A 6558-nucleotide genomic window follows, 5' to 3' on the forward strand; every position below is an offset into this window, starting at 1 on the left:
TTTTATTTATTTTATTTTACTTTATTTTATTTATTTATTTATTTTTTTTGGTAGTCAAAATAGTGTTTACTTCACTTTGTGTCTGCCCCTGTCTCTGGCACCTCTCCCTTTGGCAGGGTGGGGCTGGCTCGCCGCGTAACCTTGGGCTGGGGGTGGCGGGCGGGTAGCCGGGCCAGGAACAAGGAAGGCGGCGAGAGCGGGACACAGTGGGAGAATGAGCCTCCGCCCACCGCCGCCGTGGACCACAGCGCCCCCTGCAGGCCGCGGCCCTGCCCAACACGCGGTCCGCTTTCACGGGGGGCGGCTCACGGCCCAGCTGGGGGGCGAGGGCAGGTACAGGGAGGATCCCGAGGCAGGTGGACAGCTGAGGGCGCGCGGGCAGGCAGGGGGCGCCTGGGGCCTTGCGGGCTCAGAATCACAAGCTCGGCCGTTTGCGAAGGGTGGAGCGCGGCCGTCCTGGGCTCAGGGGGACGCAGTCGGGACCTCTGGCGGCGGGGTGACGGGGCGGGGGGCTGGGCGGCGATGTGCCGGTGTGCACCATCCGGAAGGTGTCCTCGACGATGTGCCAGGTGTGCAGCTCACGGACGGCCCATCCAGAAGGTGTCCTCGGCGATGTGCCGGGTGTGCACCATCCGGAAGGTGTCCTCGGCGATGTGCCAGGTGTGCAGCTCACAGACGGCCCATCCGGAAGGTGTCCTCGGTGATGTGCCAGGTGTGCACCATCCAGAAGGTGTCCTCGGCGATGTGCCAGGTGTGCAGCTCACGGACGGCCCATCCGGAAGGTGTCCTCGGTGATGTGCCAGGTGTGGAGCTCACGGTCCTCAGTGGCCGGGCTGGCCAGGACATGTCAGGGTCGTTGAGCATGTGCAGTCCGTCCAGGTCAGGGGCTCAATCTTGAGTTCATCCAGGGGGAACTGGTGGTCGGAGTCGAAGCTGCCGTCACCGACCCGGGCCAGTGTGCTGGTCAGTCCTTTAGAGAGGCTGGGAGGGGACTCTCCCGTCACTGTGAGGATGATGTTGGGGATGCTGCTATGGCTGGCGTAGCCAAGCTGCTGCGTGTCTGGCAGGCTCCCAAGGCCGCCGGCTGCACAGGCTGCTGGAGCTGACGGCATTGTCCTTCATGTTGAACTGCTCCAGTTGCCGGGAGCTCCCCGGGGAGAGGCCTTGCCTGGAGACAGGTGAGGTGGGAGACAGGTTAGCCGGGGAGCGGGCACTAGCGCGGTGCTGCTGCAGAGCCGCGCCGAGGTAATGTCCATCCCCGCTGGCGGCTGGCCCGGGCTCTCTGGGGGGGACTGGGGGACAGAGGACGGTACCGTGACCGCAAGTGGGGGCAGCTGGGGGCCCTGTGTCAAGCTGGCACTTGGCATCAGGGGGCCGCCTGGATGAAGAAGGCGTAGGGCAGCTGCTGCTCCAGAGGCAGGGCATCCGTGGCCACAGCCTGAGTGATGGGTGACAGCTGGGACAGGGTGGGTGACACCTGCTGGGCCTGCTGCCTCCTCGCCCCCGTGCTCAGGGACAACGGGCTGACACCAGCGGGGCGGGGCAGTGGTGAGGAGCCTGCTGTGCTCATCCCCCGGCTGGCGCCGCCGATGCCCAGATGAGTCAGGTTGGCTGCAAGGTTGCCGGTGCTGCTGGAGCTGCTGAGCGCAGGGAAGGGGGCTCCTCAGGGTCCAGTGGGGTCGGAGGGGGGAGGGGAAGTGTATGGTGGTCAGGTCGGGCAGGGAGCCCCCTGTGATGTGGGTGGCGGGGATCAGGGCTCTAGTGTTTTCCTGGTCAGCAGATGGAAAGATGTCGATCCCAGGGACCTCGCAGGACTTGGGCCCGGACCCCGTCTTCTCGGTGCCCCATGCTTGCTTAGAAAGATTCTTATCTGTCTCTGATGTGGTTTCCTCCATTCCTGGAACTGTTAATAGTAAGACTCTTTTCTGGTGTGCGTCCTGGGACCCGCCTGTAACGGGCTGGCTGGGTGGGCGTCGGTGTGCTCCGGTGCAGGGCAGAGTCAGAATTGGTCCTTCTGCAGCTGGTGTCCGTGGGCGGCGAGAGGTACACGGTGCCCTGTGGGCAGCTGTCCACTGACATGGGCTGGCGACGTGGGGAGCCAAGCCGGCCACGCTCTCGGTATACTCTGTCCACCAGCCCGGGGTGCCGGCTGGTTCGGCTGGTGTCCAGGCCTGAGGACTGGAAGGCCAGATCCACGGTGCCAGTCCCAATCTGGTTCGCATTGGGCAGGGACCCGCCGTACGACAGGCCACGGCTCGGGCCCAGCTGCAGGTACTGAGACTTCTGGAGCTGGAGCCGCGCGGCCCGCTTCAGGCTCAGGTCCTAACTGACCCCCTCGAAGGCTGCTGTCTCCTCTGCCTGCTTCTGGTTGTGCAGCGCCATCTCCTCGCTGAATTTCTACGGATTGTTCGAAGTCGCCATCCTCTCGCCACCGCCTTGAGGCTTCTTTTATAGACTAATACCTGACTTATTCTTGAGAATGTTCCATGTGCCCTTGAAAATAATGTGTGTTCTGTTGTTTTGGATGGAATTTTCTGTATGTATCTGTTATGTGCATCTAGTCCAATGTGTTATTCAGAGACATTGTTTCCTTATTGATTTTCTGTCTCAATGATCTATCCATTGATGTAAGTGGGGTGTTAAAGTCCCTACCATTATTGTATTGCCATCAGTTTCTCTCTTTGTGTTCATTAATATTTGTGTTACATATTTAGGTGCTCATGTTGGGTGCATAGATATTTACTATTTATATCTTCTTGTTGGATTGATCCCTTAATCATTATGTAATGCCCTTCTTTGTCTCTTGTTACAATCTTTGTCTTAAAGTCTATTTTGTCTGATGTAAGTATTGCTACCTTGTTTTTTTTTTTCTTCACCTCCATTTGCATGGTCAATATTTTTCCGTCCCTTCACCTTCATCCTGTATGCATCTTTATGTCTGAAGTTAGTCTCTTGTAAACAGCACATAGATGTGTCTTGCTGTTTTTATCTATTCTGCCATTATGTCCTCGATTGGATCATTTAGGCTATTTGCATGTAATTATTGTTACGTAAGTACTTATGGGTATTTAAAAAATTTATTTTCCTGTTTGTATAGTTCTTCATTGTTCCTTTCATCTTCTCTTGCTCTCTTTCTTTGTGAAAAATGAGTATCTATAGTGTTTTGTTTGGCTTTTTTTTTTTCTTTATTTTTTGTATATCTATCATAGGTTTTGGGTTTATGGTAACTATGCAGTTTATATGTAATATCATAAGTAAGTAGTTGTCCATACTAATTGGACAGTCATTTGAGTTCAAACACACTCAAAAGGAAAGAAAGAAAGGAAGACAAGAAGACAGAAAGAAAGACAGGAAAAAGGAAAAAAAAAAGAAAAAATCTTTCCCCCCTTCTCTTCCCTTTATATTCCTTTCTCTGCATTTTATGTATATATCGCCATATTCTACACCTTTTTACTCATAATTTTTCTTATGTCTAATTATGGCTATTTCTTTTCCACTTAAAGAAATTCATTTAACATTTCTTGTAAGACTGGTTTAGTGATGATAAACTCCTTTTTTTTTAATTTTTTTTTTTGATAAACTCTTTTATATTTGTCTCAGTAACTCTTTATCTCTCCTTCAAATCTGAATGATAACCTTGCCAGGTAGAGTATTCTTGGTTGTAGAGTTTTTTGTTTTGTTTTGTTCTGTTGTTTTTCCTTTCAGGACTTTGAATATATCATGACACTCAATTCTGGCCTTCACACTGTCTGCCGAAACATCAGCTAATAGTCTTATAGGTTTTCCCTTATAGGTGACTTCTTGTTTCTCTTGCTGCCTTTAGTATTCTTTATCTTTAGTCTTTGACATTTTAATTATTATGTGCTGTGCAACTCCTTGGGCTCATCTTATTTGGAACTCCACTTCTTGAACCTGAATGTTTATTTTCTCTCTAGGTGAGGGAAGCTTTTAGTTATTATTTCTTCAAATAAGTTTTTTTTTGTTTGTTTCTGTTTTTGTTTTTTTTTTTTTTACACTCATCTCTCTTCTTCTTCTGGGATCTCTATAATGTGAATGTTTCCTCCCTTGATGTTGTCCAAGTATCTCTTAAATCTATCCTCATTTTTAAAAATATTTCTCTTTGTGCTGTTAAGCTTCGGTGCTTTCTATAACTTAACTCCCAGATCATTGATACATTCTTCTGCATCCTCTAATCTTTTGATTCCCTCTAGTGCATATTTTACCTCAGTTATTATATTCCTCCACTCTGATTGGTTCTTTTTTTTTTTTTTGATTGGTTCTTTTTAATACTTTCTATCTTTATTGAATGTCTCACTGAATTTTTCCATTCTTTTCTCCAGCCCAGTGAGTACCTCTATGATAATTACCTTAAATTCTTTATCAGGCATATTGCTTATCTCTGTCTCACTTAGTTCTTTTTCTGAGTTTTTTTTTTCTTTTCTTGTTCCTTCTTTTGGAACATATTCCTCTGTCTCCCCATTTTGCTTGACTTTCTGTGTTTGTTTTTATGAATTAGGCAAAACAGCTCCTTCTCCTAAAGTTGAAGGATTGGTCTTGTGTATGGTGATCCCTATGCAGATTGTGTGTGCTTGGTGACTTTTGTTTGCTGGTTGGAGCTATAAAATGTAGTTACTCTTTCAATCATGGCTTTTAACAGAAGGAATAAAGAAAATAACTAAGAATAATAAGAAATAAAAGAACATAATAAAATAAAAGAAAAATAAAACAGAATAAGAAGAAAAAAAAGAACAAGAAAGAAAGGAACAAAATGAAAAGTAAATAAAAACAAAAAGCGACAAGCTATATGAATTAAAGTAAAACAAATAAACAATAAAGCAAAACCCACAAAACCTCAGCTTGTTTTCTGTGCCCCAGTACCATGGGGCAGCTAGTGTGGGATTGTAGGTCCTGGATTTGCTGAGGTCACAAGTTCACTGTGAGTCAGACTCTGCTCTGGTCTGTGCTTTTAAGGTGGCAGACGTGGGGTATGGGGAGGTAGGGATAAGAATGTTCCCTTTTAGAACTATGGCTTTTCCCGCATGTGTCCCAACATGACCAGGGTTGCTGTGTTTTATGGACTCTGGGATCACTGAAGTGGCAAACTCACTGAGATAACCAGACCCACCTGTTCTGGTGTCTGGACCCTTGTCCAGCTGAGGCTTTGAAGATGGGATGGGAATGTAGACCATGTGTTCTTTAATCTCTATGACCTGGAGAGCTTCCCTATAGCTCCTCCACCACTTGGCAGAGTTCTAGTGTTGTCTCTTTGATATGCTGGCTGCTCTTTTAAACTGTGGGTTTCATTTTGTGCCAAGGACAGAGGGATCTGCATAATTCCCTCAGCACTGTTCCTCCTCACTGCCATTCACAGTGTAGGAGATTAGGTTACTGTGTCTCTGTCTCTTGCTTTTCCTTGCAGTTTTCTTTATCTTTAGTTTTTCAGTAGTTGTTCAGTCAGCCCTCAGTTCTTCCTCAGGAGGAATCATTCTATAAATAGGTATAATTTGGTGTGTTCCATGGAGGAAGTGAGTTTGAGGTCTTCCTATATTATCATCTTGAACCAAAACTCTCATTAAAGTATTATTTTAAGGAATGTTTAAATCATTGAAAATGAATACTAAGTGCTTTAATGTTCTCAAATTCTGGCATATTCTTTTTCAAAATAAATTAATTTTAAACCACAGTGAAGGGATCCCTGGGTGGCGCAGTGGTTTAGCACCTGCCTTTGGCCCAGGGCGCGATCCTGGAGACCCAGGATTGAATCCCACATCGGGTTCCCAGTGCATGGAGCCTGCTTCTCCCTCTGCCTGTGTCTCTGCCTCTCTCTCTGTGTGTGACTATCATAAATAAATAAAAATAAAAAAAAAAATAAAGAAACAACAGTGAAATAACACCTCACACCAGTCAGAATGGCTATTATCAAAAAGACAATAAATAACAAGTGCTGGCAAGGATGTGCAGAAATGGGAACCCCTGTGCACTATTGGTGGGAATATAAACTGGTACAATCAGTTGGAAAAGAGTATGGAGGTTCCTCAAAAAAAAAATAAAAGTAGAAATGCCATATGATCCAGTAATTCCATTACTGAGTGTTTCCCAAAGAAAATTAAAACACTAATTTGAAAATATATATGTAGGCTTTTGTTCATGGCAGCATTATTTACAATAGCTAAGATATGTGTCCATTGATTGGTGAATGGATAAATATGTGTGTGTATATGTGTAATATATATATTATGGTATACATGTTAATATATTTTATATAATATTATAATTATTATGTATATAATGGAATATTACTCAACAGTAAAAAAATGAGATCTTGCCATTTGTGACAACATGGATAGACTTGAGGGTATTATGTCATGTGAAATAAATCAGTCAGAGAAGGACAAATACCATATGATTTCAATTATATGTGGAATCTAAATAACAAAACACAGGAGCAAAGAAGCAAAAACAGACACATAAATACAGAATACAAATTGGTGGTTCACAGAAGGATGAGGATAGGATGGGTGAAATTAGTGACAAGAATCAAGAGGTACAAACTTTCAA

At 45.8% G+C, this 6558-nt stretch overlaps 1 pseudogene; it reads right to left on the reverse strand.

Annotated features, from left to right (window-relative positions):
* Positions 1-578: 578 nt before the first annotated feature.
* Positions 579-2421, reverse strand: LOC119877271 (annotated as a pseudogene).
* Positions 2422-6558: the final 4137 nt, after the last annotated feature.

The sequence above is a fragment of the Canis lupus genome, chromosome 19 (assembly GCF_011100685.1).
Source record: "Canis lupus familiaris isolate Mischka breed German Shepherd chromosome 19, alternate assembly UU_Cfam_GSD_1.0, whole genome shotgun sequence".
Lineage (NCBI taxonomy): Eukaryota > Metazoa > Chordata > Mammalia > Carnivora > Canidae > Canis > Canis lupus.